This window comes from Equus asinus, chromosome 9, assembly GCF_041296235.1.
Source record: "Equus asinus isolate D_3611 breed Donkey chromosome 9, EquAss-T2T_v2, whole genome shotgun sequence".
In the NCBI taxonomy this organism is placed as follows: domain Eukaryota; kingdom Metazoa; phylum Chordata; class Mammalia; order Perissodactyla; family Equidae; genus Equus; species Equus asinus.
The window spans coordinates 59,232,397-59,245,288 of NC_091798.1; positions in this window are offsets into that span (position 1 = coordinate 59,232,397).

The window sequence follows — 12,892 nt, forward strand, 5'->3', positions numbered from 1 at the left end:
AAGTTGAGAATTTAATTGGCATCAGAAATAGACCTTATAGGCCCAATTAGCAAATTGGATCTCAGTTGACATTTCTGTTTCCAGTGTAATGGCGTATTTATTTAACTACCTTCAGATGTTCTTTGCACTTGGGAAACAATTTTCTTTAAAATACTAATGATCCTTCAAAGAAATAAAAGGATAATCTGTGACTTTCTTTAGTTCAATGCGCATCATGTCACGGTTTTGGCGGCCTCAAATGAATCCTGGTGCCATCAGTTAAATCAGTCTGCTTCCTTCACTCTTTATTCCATGTGCTGGGAAATGTGCTCAGTGCCAGGGATTCAGAAGTAAAAAAATAAAATAAAATAAATCATAGACCCTGCTTTTAAGGATCTCACAAATAAAACAGCCATTATAATAATACAGTGTGATACAGATAAACCAGACAGTGTAGCCCAGCCCTGGAACAGTGAGAGGGGGAAGGGGAAGGTGGTGGTGGAAAGGGCAGTGAGTGAGTAAGGCTTTTTCCAGGAAGTAGGAAATAGGAGCCATCCAGGAAAGGGGGTGTGGATGAGGGGTTGGGGGGTGGGGGTGTGGTTTGCTGTGAAGAGATATTCAGGGAAGGCTGGGAAGAATGGGAACCCCTAGTGTCTTGGGCAATACCCAGCAACACCCTTCAATTTATACTGTTTTTCTCTACTTATGATATGTGTGCTGTACTGTATTCTTTTAAGATCTATTTGCGTCAATGTGTATGGGCATAGCTCATTCACGTTGCGTTGTTAGTATTTTGGGATCTCAATAGGCCATATTTTATTCATCCTTTTCCCTATTTACAGACATTTACACTGTTTCCGTTGTTTTGTTTTTGCTATTAGAAAAATGCTGCTATGAACATTCTTCCACCCCTTCTTATACACGTGTGAGAAATTTCACAGGGCAAAACAGCCAGAAGTGGAAATGTTGAGTGTTAGCATATGTAAAAATTTAAATTTATTAGATATTTTCAGAATGTTTTCCAAAATGATTGTACCAATTCATACTCCCCCCATTGGTATGTTGTTTGTCCACACCTTCTCCAACATCGATATCATTTTTTTAATTCTGAAGAATGATAAATGACATCTCATTTTTGCTTCAATTTGCATAACTTTGGTCATGGGTGAAGTTGAAGTTTTTTTTCACGTACTTATTAATTCTTTTGGAACTTCTTCTGACAATTGTCTGCTTATGACCTTTACTGAATTTTCTACTTTTTGGTCTTTTTCTGCTTGATTTATAGACATTTAAAAAAACTGTACTCTGGATATCATTTCAGTCTTTGCTAAATGTGCTACAAACTCTTTCTCCTAGTCTTTGTTAACTTCAAAATGTTTCATTTTTCTTTATTTTGATCTATACATTGTTCTTTAGACTTGCCTTTTGAAATGACCCTGTTTGGTAAACCACATATCCTTAAATTTAGATCACTGGAAAACATACATACACATTTTCTGGCCTCATTGACAGAGAATTTTGTTACAGACAAATTATCTTTGGCATAACCAAACTTATTAAGCAGAAGTGCCCTTCTTAAAAGAGTTCTACTTGGATCATGGATAAAGACATCCCAACATTTAATAAAGTGATTTTCCTTAATGCCTAATTACTGTATTTTCAAAATATAGTTAAAATATACCTATTTATTTGCAGCAATTTTCAAGAATTCAATATTCTTTCTACATAGATATATTCATTTTCAGCAGTTTAATGACATCTTCTTGAAAAAGATATGCACAGTCTTTTCTTTTTTTTGGAACATGGCTCACTTTACTTTTGTGACAAAAAAGGGACAAATCCTATACTAAATTTCTTTTTTTTTGACCAAGGAAGATTCTCCCTGAGCTAACATCTGTGCCAATATTCCTCTATTTTGTATATGGGTTGCTGCTACCCATGGCTGACGAGTCGTGCCGGCCCGCGCTCGGGATCTGAACCCATAAACCAACACTGCCAAAGCAGGGTGTCCCGAACTTAACCACTACACCATGGGGCCAGCCCCCAACTAAATTAATTTTTTCTTACCATCTTAATGGTTCTTTTTAAATGACATATATTAGGATTGTGTTCATTTTATTAATACTTGACTAGTATACAGACCTGAACACACCAAATTTATCATGTAAACAAAGTGAAATAAAATGCTATAGAATACATATATCTTATATTTCCCTGAAATATTTAGACAACGCTTTTTAAAGACTATCTAAAAGAGTACAGTCATGCACTGCATAATTCTCAGTCAATAATGGACTGCATATATGATGGTGGTCCCATAAGATTACAATGGAGCTGAAAAATTCCTATCGCCTAGTGACATAGCCATCGCAATGTTGCATAGCTAAAGAGGCGAGAGAAACAGAAACTGCAGGAGAAGAAAAAGAATTCCCAAGAAAATTCACAGTGAGGTGTTTAGCAGAAGCTTTTGTAGACCTCAAGTTCCTTAAAAAGTTGGAAAACATGAACTCCAGCAAGGAAAGGTTTTCATTAATAGAGAGGAATGTTCATGGTGCATTATCTGCTTACAGGAAAATCTGTGATGAAAAAAAGAAACAAACCAAGGAGACCACCATGGACATATTTCTGAAAAGAGTGACACCTCCTCAAGAAAAGCCTCAGGCAGGTCCTTCAGGAGGTATTCCAGAAGAAGACATTGTTATCACAGGAGATGACAGCTCCATGCACGTTATTGCCCCCAAAGACCTTCCAGTGGGACAAGATCGGAAGATGGAAGACTGCCATGTTGACAATCCTGACTCTATGTAGGCCTAGGCTAGGGTGTGTGTTTGTGTCCCAGTTTTTAACAAAAAAATTTAAAAGTAAAAAGAAAAAATAAAACATTTTAAAAGTAGAAAAAAGCTTATAGAAATAAAGATATTTCTTATTTTTGTAAAGCTATACAATGTGTTTGTGTTTGAAGCTAAGTGTGATTACAAAAGAGTCAAAAAGTTTAAAAACATTAAAAAGTTTACAAAGTAAAAAAATCACAGTAAGCTAAGGTTAATTTATTATTGAAGAAAGAAAAACATTTTTCTGTAATTTAGTGTAGTCTAAACGTACAGTGTTTATAGAGTCTACAGTGGTGTACAGTAATGTCCTGGGCCTTCACATTCAGTCACCAACACTCACTGACTCACCCAGAATAACTTCCAGTCCTGCAAGCTCCATTCATGGTAAGTGCCCTATATATTTGTACCATTTTTATCTGTATTTTTATTGTACATTTTCTATGTTTAGATAAACAAATACTTACCACTGTGTTACAACTGCCTACAGTATCTAGGATAGATTTGTAGCCTAGGAGCAATAGGCTCTATCACATAGCCTTGGGGAGTAGTAGGCTATACCACCTGGGTTTATATGAGTACACTCTAGGGTGTTTGCACAACGACAAAATCACCTAATGATGCCTTTCTCAGACTGTATCTGTGTTGTTAAGCAACACGTGACTGTATTAGATCAGAAATGGCTATAGAGCCTCCCTCAAAGAATTAGACACAAGTTTAAGTGGTATAGAATAGTCAACATGAAATTTCACCCACAGAATTAGTGGAATTGGTGAATAGATACTATAAATTCTCAATTAGTCACAGTGTAAGGGTAAGGCAAATCCACAGAAAATTTTAATTTTCAGCCAGTATTTCAGAACTCTTTTTCCACTAATTCTCTTGCAAGAACTTCTAGAAAGATGCAAACATGCATGGATGGGTAGATGAGAGGAGTAAGTTTTGCTTTATCTTCTTTCACATACCAACTTCTTTCAAAAGTTCTTTTGAAAAGCATAACAGGGGCTGGCCCCGTGGCCAAGTGGTTAAGTTCACACGCTCCACTTAAGTGGCCTGGGGTTTCGCCAGTTCCCATCCTGGGTGCAGACATGGCACTGCTCGTCAGGCCATGCTGAGGTGGTGTCCCCACATAGCACAACCAGAGGCACTCACACTAGAATATACAACTATGTACCAGGGGGCTTTGGGGAGAAGAAGAAACAACAAAAGAAGATTGGCAACAGATGTTTGCTCAGGTACCAATCTTTAAAAAACCAAAAGGGAGGTGTGAACTGGTGTGAGAGAGGCAAAGACTGCACAATTCACAAATAGAATCATTAGCTCCTGAACCACCAAGTTTTCTGTCTGTTTGTTTTTTGCAGGGGAAGATTCACCCTAAGCCAACATCTGTTGCCAATCTCCCTCCTTTGTTTTTTTCTTTCTTTTTCCCCCCTAAAGCCCCAGTACGTAGTTCTAGGTAGTTGTAAGTTCTTCTGGTTCTTCTATGTGAGACGTTGCCACAGCATGGCTGCTGACAGATGAGTGGCATGGTTCTGCATCTGGGAACTGAACCTGGGCCATCAAAGCAGAGTGTGCCAAACTTTAACTGCTAGGCCATCAGGGCTGACTGTGAACCACCAAATTTTGAGGGTCAATGAAAGAAGTATGAAATAAGTAAACTTATATCTAGAATTGAAGAACTAGTAAATAACCTGTGTGGGCCGGCTTGACTATGCAGGTATCACTGCATTCTGACTCACTCCATTAAGATTTGTATTTAAAACATAAAATAGGTATTGTGTATGGTGAGGTAAAGCTGAGGAAAGAGGGAGAGAGAAAGGAGGTACATGACTGGCAGTTTCTTAAAATGACAGACTAGATTAAGAGCTGGGCGGACTCAACTCAGTATTTCTAACTGAGAAATGAATCTGTAATGACTTGTGATGACCTTTTCTCTGCCATCTTCTAGAAGCTTCATCTCTAAATATCTCTTTCTCTTTCTCTTCTTCAGGATCCTTTTCCTCAAAATATCTAGCCACTGCAGGAGCATAAACCACTGTAAACATACACAAGCTATTTTATTCTACTTTGAGGGACTCTCAAGTTGCAAACTATATATAGCATGGGAGTTGTGGAAGAAGTCTGCCACAAGCCCACAATTGTGGGTCTATTCTATTGATGTTGGATAAATTTCTTAGGCAGTCTACTCCATGCCAACCCTTGAGCTGAATTAGCCACTTCAGCACGTTCAGAGTGGTGTTCTGAAGAGGACAGCGCACCAGCTCTGCAGCTAGACAGCCACACATTTAAATTCCAGTTTCAGTCAGTGGACGGGGAGCCAAGGGGTCCACGTTCCAGGCAGGTTGAGGATGTTCAGCGCTTCTGGCATCCTTGGAGGCCATGTATGCACAGAGCATAACCACAAGCTGGAGGAGGGCCGCCCTCTCACATGGGACTCTGTGAAAGCACAGACAAATATTTGCTGGGTTAAGCTATTGAGATTTTAGAGTTTATTTTCTATTGCAACATCACCTGGGAACTGGTTAGAAATGCAAATTCTCAGACCCCGCCCTCCCGGCCCCCACCCCCCACCTGCTAACTCAGAAAATCTGGAGATGGAGCCCAGGAATCCACGGTTTAACAAGCCCTCCAGGTGATTCTGATGTACTCTGAAGTTTAAACACTGATGGCATAGACCATCCTGACTGACGGGGTCCAGCACGTAAGGAGTAGTCAAGAAACCGCAGTTATTATTAGTGAGTCAAACCACTTGCAACAAACTCATTATTGCAACTAAATAAAAACACTCCTGGTCATACTTTATAAATGAAACCTGACCCCCAATTAATATCTGCTCCTTCCTCTATTTGGGAATGAAGATGGCGAAACTGTTAAGATGATCAAGAAAACTAGGATGTGGTAATTCAGATGCTAAAGTCAAGTTTATGATTGCAATTAAATTGGTTTGTGAGATTCATTAATGAAGTTTAGAAATCAAATCCCCCAAATTTATAAATATTTCATAATCATTTATGCAACCAGCTGCAGTTACCAAATAGTAAACATTATAAGAAAAGTTGCAGTTGTATAATGTTTTCAGAATTACATTTGTCTAATTTGTACAACAAAGTGTGAGTGTGTACGTGTCTGTGTCTGTGACAGGTTGGCCCTCTTTGATAAAATATTTAAATTTAATTATAATGAGATTTATTGCAACTTTGCCTTCTAACCTTTTCTTTGTTCATTATTGTTTAGATTTTTAAATTTCATTTTCGCCCCACCAGGGCTTTACCTGGTGGAATCACCAGCCTATAATTCTCAAACAGAAAAATACATGCCTTACATGCTCAGGCTGAGGCACAAATTTGTCACAAGATGACCTTGGAAAATTTTTACAGGGCCTAAATCTTTACATTATGTTGTACAGAGCCTAAGGTTTTGAATCTAAGACAATAGAGCCCCACTTATCATGTTAGCCTCATTAATTTGATGTGATAATCCATTTTTCTCTTTAAAGTGCTGCATAACATATATTTATTTGTCCTAATTAAAGCAAATGAAAACAAATTTTGCTTGAAGAATTTGATGGCATGCACAGAGCTTTCCTCGAGATCAGCAAAAGCACATCTGCAAATCACTTTTCTCAGGATATTGCAACATGACCATTCTTAACTACACCGCACAAAAGGAAAGAACAATGGAATTTTCCCCTCAAGGACTTTTTTCCTTTAGGAATCAGAAGACAATTTTGTACTCTTATTTGGCATGTTCGATGCTAATGGGAATCAGAATTTTTCTACTTTGTCTGTGCTAAGGAATTTTGTCTTTTATAAAGTACCAGGCCATAAGAGGCAATATCCATCATTATTCTCAAAACCTTGGAGGGAATCCCCAACTAACAAAAGGACTTTTGTAAACTCCTTCAGTTCTCTGTTTTGCTGTTCCTTAGAAATTCACACTTCCTCGCTTTGGAGTTTCAGCCACCTGCAGAATCCAGTCATCATTCATTTAACAAACATCTGTCCTCTCTTACTTTAGTTATTTTCCTGTTTTATCTTATTTCCCAGGCCCATCCCTCCCCTCTATTAGCAGACATTCTGATGTGTTTAATGTATACCTCTTTGTTTGTATTCTTACAAAATGTATATTGCTGTTCTGCATGCTGGTATTTTTTATTTTTTCAATGGCATTGTGTCATATATCTAGTTTTCTTTCATACCACTTTCATTCAACACGATATTTTTAGCAACAACTATATTACTGTGTATACAGGCAGTCTGTTATTTCTAATTCTTGTATATTAATGATGGACCCTTTTTCTAGCTATTAGGTATAAAGCGTTGAACAAGAAAATTCATGGTTCCTGTTTCCACAGAGCTTACATTCTAGTTTGGAGAATTGACATTAAACAAATAACCACACACAGTATGGTACAGTGTTTGTCATTCATTTTTTCAACAAATATTTATCAAATGCCTTCCATATGCTACATATGATGTGAAGCACTGAGGATGAAATAGAGAATGAGATAGAAGAGATATCTACCCTCATGAGACTTACATTCCAGAGGATTAGCCAAGTCTTATAGATCATAGCAAGGATTTAAGGTCAGTGGAAATGATTAAATGGTTTTCTGCAGCAGAGTGATATGATGAAGTTTGTAACTTTATTCAAGATGCAGTGGGGAATACTGGGTTAGAGGGGAGCAAGACAGGTTTCAGGGAAAACAGTTAGGAGGCTGTTGCAGTGAAAGAATTGAGAAATGATAGGCTTCAATGGGGATGGTGGTAGTGAAACAGAAAAGAAAAAAGAGACTGACGTGACATATGTCAGAGATAGGACAGACAAGATTTGCTGATGAATTAATTGAGGGATGAGGAGGAATCAAGAACTATCCCTGGGTCTCTAGTCTGAAGAGAGATGGAGAAGAATGAGCATGGGTGGAGTCTGGCGAGAAAAGCAAAGTCCTGTTTAGGTCATAATGCTTATGTGGCATCTAAATGGAAGTGTCAAACAGGAAGTTGAGTATATGAATCTGATTCTCAGAGACGTAGACTGAAGATGCGTATCCAGGAGTCATCACATATGAATGGTCCTTAAAATAATGGGAATGAATAAGAATGTAGATAGAGGCAATGAAAGCTGGGGGTGCCCATTACAGAGCCCAAATTAATCCCAACATTTAAAGACTGAATGGAGGAGAAAAAACCAGCAAGGAAATTACAATGGAGTGCTCAGGGAGGGTCTACATGGTTGAGCCACCTGGATGTCTATTTGTTTCCCTAACGAATGCCTTTAGCCAAAGCTGTTTTTGTGGAGAGGTGGGAAGGACACGTACATAGAATGATGTAAAGAGTCAGTGAAAGTTAGGAAGTACATGCAGTTAGGATGGTATGTGCAGACAAATCTTTAGTGAACTCAGGGACAAAAGGGAAGGAAATAAGGCAAGGTGATAGCTAGTAGGGCATTTTGGATTAAGAAAAGGACTTTTTTAGGTGAGTGAGACTTGAGCATGATTAAAACATAATACACAGGTGCATAGGGATAATGGAAAGTTCCTGAGAGGCAGAAGGAGATGGAATCCAAGCCTAGGGGCAGGGTCTGGCCCCTGGTGAGAGGAGGGGCAGCTCCCCTTTGATAGCACCCATTCCACACCTTTCTCTGATACCATTTCACCCACAAACGAGAAGAGGAGCCAGTTTGAGAGCTCTGTTCACAGGTTTCACAAGGAGCAGAAGGAAAGGGGCCTAACTCTTTAAAAAGTAATTTGTTCAAAAGTCATTGTCAAAGAAACCAGGCCTCAAAACAAGAAGACATCTATAGAATTTGGCAGGGAATCTGATTTTATATTGTCACAGGGCAAATTTGGGTTGGAAACAGGCTGTCTGGTGGAAGAAAATTACTCTCTTCTGTCTGGGAAGAGACCATAACAAGCTTTGACAGAAACCCAGAGAAATCGTGCAGCCTTTCCTTGTGTTTCTCAAAAAGCTGAAAGCTCCCTCCGTTTTCCAGCTTTAAGAGGCATAGAGAAGACAGATTCTCCAGGATAAATAAAATTCAGGAATATCAAAAGAAGTACGGGGAAATGATAAAGCAAACGGGTAGTGATCAGAGACATACTAACGCCTTTGAGCGTTTAGTCGGGCACAGGCCAGGGTGAATCTCCCTCTGAGACCTTATCCGTGAGTCTGAGAGGACCTGGGATGAATTTTCTGCTTAGGCCTGGGAAAAGACCATACACAAATTTACCAGTATTTAACAACAGCCAAATAATAGCTGCAAATATATCTGAATATATTTATTTCTTTAAATCTTAGGCTAAAGAGTACAGATGTTTAATTTTCCTAGTCATAGTATTCATAGCACTTTGTCACATTCCAAGTTGACTTTTTATACATAGTAACAAATTTATCAAATCACATGCTATGTTTTACTTTTCAGATCTTCATGCCATGGAGAAGTGTAGGTAGTTGGATCACAAAGTCACAGCCAAGAGGCCAACATTGACTTGGGGGCCGCTATGTGGTAGGCAGAGTAGCTGAGAGGAGACGGGCCATCTCTGCAGAGTCAGACCCTCAAATCCAAGCTTATAAAATGGCATCATGGGTAGTAAGCAGAGGTGCAGTATATTATGTTGCAAAGAATGCTCACTTGGAAACTAGCCTTTAGTGCTGGCCTGCCACTAACACAGTGGTATGATGTTAACCAAGTTACTAAACTCCCCAAGTCATTCCATCTGTAGGTGATCCACAGGTACTCAGGAATTTTTAAGGTCTATCCTAGTTTTAAAATCCTTTGATCTGATATATTAATCAGGATTAGTTTGGTTCCAAGTGACAGAAGCAGACCTCAAATTGACTTAAGTATAAGGGGAGATTTACTGGTTCATATAACTGCAAAGCTATTGGCAGCCCACATAGCCTCTTCTGAGAAATGGAAAAAGGGCTCCTGAGTGAGCATGTGGCTTGGCAAGCAATGGGAGCCTTTGTGTGAAAACAGAACAAAACATGTCCCTTCCTCTAGGTAGAGGCAGCCTTGCTCCCAGATGCAAAAAATGCACTTCAGCCCCCATTTACCCCTCTGGCTGGGAACCCTTTGAAGTTCACAAATTGCTCAACTCCATATAGCAGCCCTGAATCCAAGAGTAACCTGGCATCAAGCCAGCTGGATCTGGGGACTCACACACTGTCACCAGGATGCACTCTCATTCTTTCCTCCTGGCTCTGCTTGCTTTTTGTTGAATCCATTCTGTGTATTTGTGCGTGTGTGTGTGTGTGTGAGAGAGAGAGAGACAGAGAGACAGAGACAGAGAGAGAGAGACAGAGAGAGAGAGACTGAGACCACCCTGGATCACATGCTGATCTCCTGGATCTGAGGGTGGCACAGAGGTCCCATCAAACTAGGTGGATTGAGAGAGCAGAGGAACTCAAGGTGCTGTTCTTAGAGGAAGGAGACGGATGCTAAACTGGGAAAAATAATCCCCATCCTTTTCTGTGTCTTTGCCGTCTTCAATCAGCTAACCAAGTAGTCTTACCAGAGCAGAGGAACCTCCCCTTAAGTTTGTACATCAGCAAAAACCTTGAAGTGATGCTAGCCAATGCCAACAATACTGTGATGAACCCAGTATATTTGTATGTTGTTGGGACCTTCGTTAATTGGCACAAGGCTTTGGAAAGGTATTGAGCAATTTTGATCAATAGAAATAAAAATTGCTTGGATCATGTGACCCTTAGTAATACCTCTGAGAAGTCATCCTAGAGAACTAACAAGTTTAAAAAATCATGTGCAGGAAAATGTTTATTCAACATTATCTATGATAACAAGAAACTGGAAATGGCCTAGATGTCAACCACAGAGGAAGAGATAAGTAAATTATAACTGAATGAAATATTGAGTAGCCATTAAAATGACAGTTATGAAGAGTGTATAACACATATGCTAAGTGAAATAAGATATGGACAAAATTATATAACCCTGTAGTGGCAACAGAAAAATGCGTAAGCATGTAGATGAAGCCTAGAAGGGAACACCTAAAAATGGAAATGATGTTTGTATTTATGGGGAAGGATAAAGGAAAAACTGTCTGTAAATTTGTTGCATGTTGGTATAATATTGTTTTATAATAAATAAAATATAGTAAGAAAATTCTATGATTTAAGAATGTTTATCTCAATTTCCTCATGGGGGTTTTGTGAGGATTAAATGAGATAATGCATATAAAATATTCAGGGAGTGCCTGTCATGTAGTGAGGATAGAATAAATGTTGACCATCAATATTAAGGTAACACATTTAAAACACCCTGTGCACATTATGTAGTATTAGAAGATGAGAGAAAGTGACTTTTTCCCTTGCACCTTCTCCTCTCAGGCTAAGAGGAAGTGATTTCCCCTGACCACAAATCCCCGTACGAATTCACACTCTTATTCCAGTGACCTAACCTCAAGTCCTTCTACGGTATTACCGCAGAATTTGTGGTGAGGGCCCCTGATCTTAGCGAGGTCCTTTTGGAAAGTTTTGCTGGAAGGTTCAGAACAAAAATGTCTGCCTGGATTAATATTATTCAGGGGAAGGACAGGAAAAGGGACGAAGGGCAGTGACAGGGGAAGAGGGAAGAGAAAATTGACTTTAAAAAGTTAATGTTTTAATCACATAAGTAATACGTAAAATATTAGAACATTACGGCTAACTTGTCGGCTAAGGTTAAAGTCCTCTTTTATACTTGTCTTAGTCAGCTCGGGCTCCCATAACAAAATACCACAGACTGGGTGGTTTCAAAAGAGACATTTATTTTCTCACAGTTCTGGAGGCTGGAAGTTCACGAACAAGTTCCCACAGGGTTTGGTTTCTGGTGAGGATTCTCCTCCTGGCTTGGGATGGCTGCCTTCTCACTGTGTCCTCACATGGTGGGAAAAGAGAGAGAGAGAGACAACGCCAGCACTCTGGTGTCTCATCTTATTAAGGACACTAATCTCATCAGATCAGGCCCCCCCCCCATGACCTCATTTAACCTTAATTACTTCCTTACTCCAAATACAGCCACGCCAAGGGGTTAGGGCTTCAACACATGAATTTGGGGGAACACAAACATTCAGTCCACAACATCATCCCCTCCTTCCCCTACCTAGATGCTTCTTCCCTAGTTATGCCCTCTATTATCAAACTTTAATATTCTTTCCTAGTCTGATTCATACAAAAGAATGTTATCCTACTGTTTAAGTTTGCATTTCCCTAATCAATGTGAAATTGAGCATCTCCTGGGATATGTATTGGCCACTTCACTCCCTCCTAAGAATTGCCTCTTTATGCGTTTTGCCTGCTTTTTCCTATCAAATTGTTTACCATTGTCTTATTCAATTTGCACGACTCCTTGCATATGCTATATCCTTTTTCTGTTAGTTAAGTTGCAAATATTTTTCTCCCAATCTGCCATCTACCTTCTTACTTTATTTACAGTATATTTTGTCTTATCAAAGTTTTTCTTTTGGAAATAGTCAAAATTTCTAATTTTTGCCTTCAGAGGTTTTGTTTTTATTGTCGTAAGAAGGCCTTTTGCATCCCAAGATCATAATTGCGTTCTCTTATATACTCATTTAACTCTCTTATATTTTGTTTTTCTTTTACTTTTAGATCTTTAATCTATCTGGAATTTATTTTCAAAAGTGGTGTGAGGTAGGAACCAACTTTACTATTTTCCAAATGGAGAGCCAGCTATCCCTGTATAGGGAGTTGATTCTTTTTGTTAGAAGCTCAAGCTCTAAGAAGCGAAAATGCTCTTGTGTCTCGCTGATTCTGGAGCCAGCTCAAGAGGAAAGTCAGCTGATGTACACAGCCATGCCCAACACTCTCTGTAAGAACAGGACCACACACTTGGAAGAAGGGAACTGAGGATACCTTCCTTCTTCAAGCAACAGACATAGGTTGTGACATATTAGTAATCTTAAACATTAAATCTGAATCAAGAGCTTCCTTCAACACTGATGCCTCTCAAAAGCAAATCATCTTTTCTAAAAATCAAATTATCGATCCCTGCATTATCTTTTTTATAACTAAGATTCTCCTCTAATTTGGTTATCGGTTGAATGAGCACACATTTAAATTTAAACA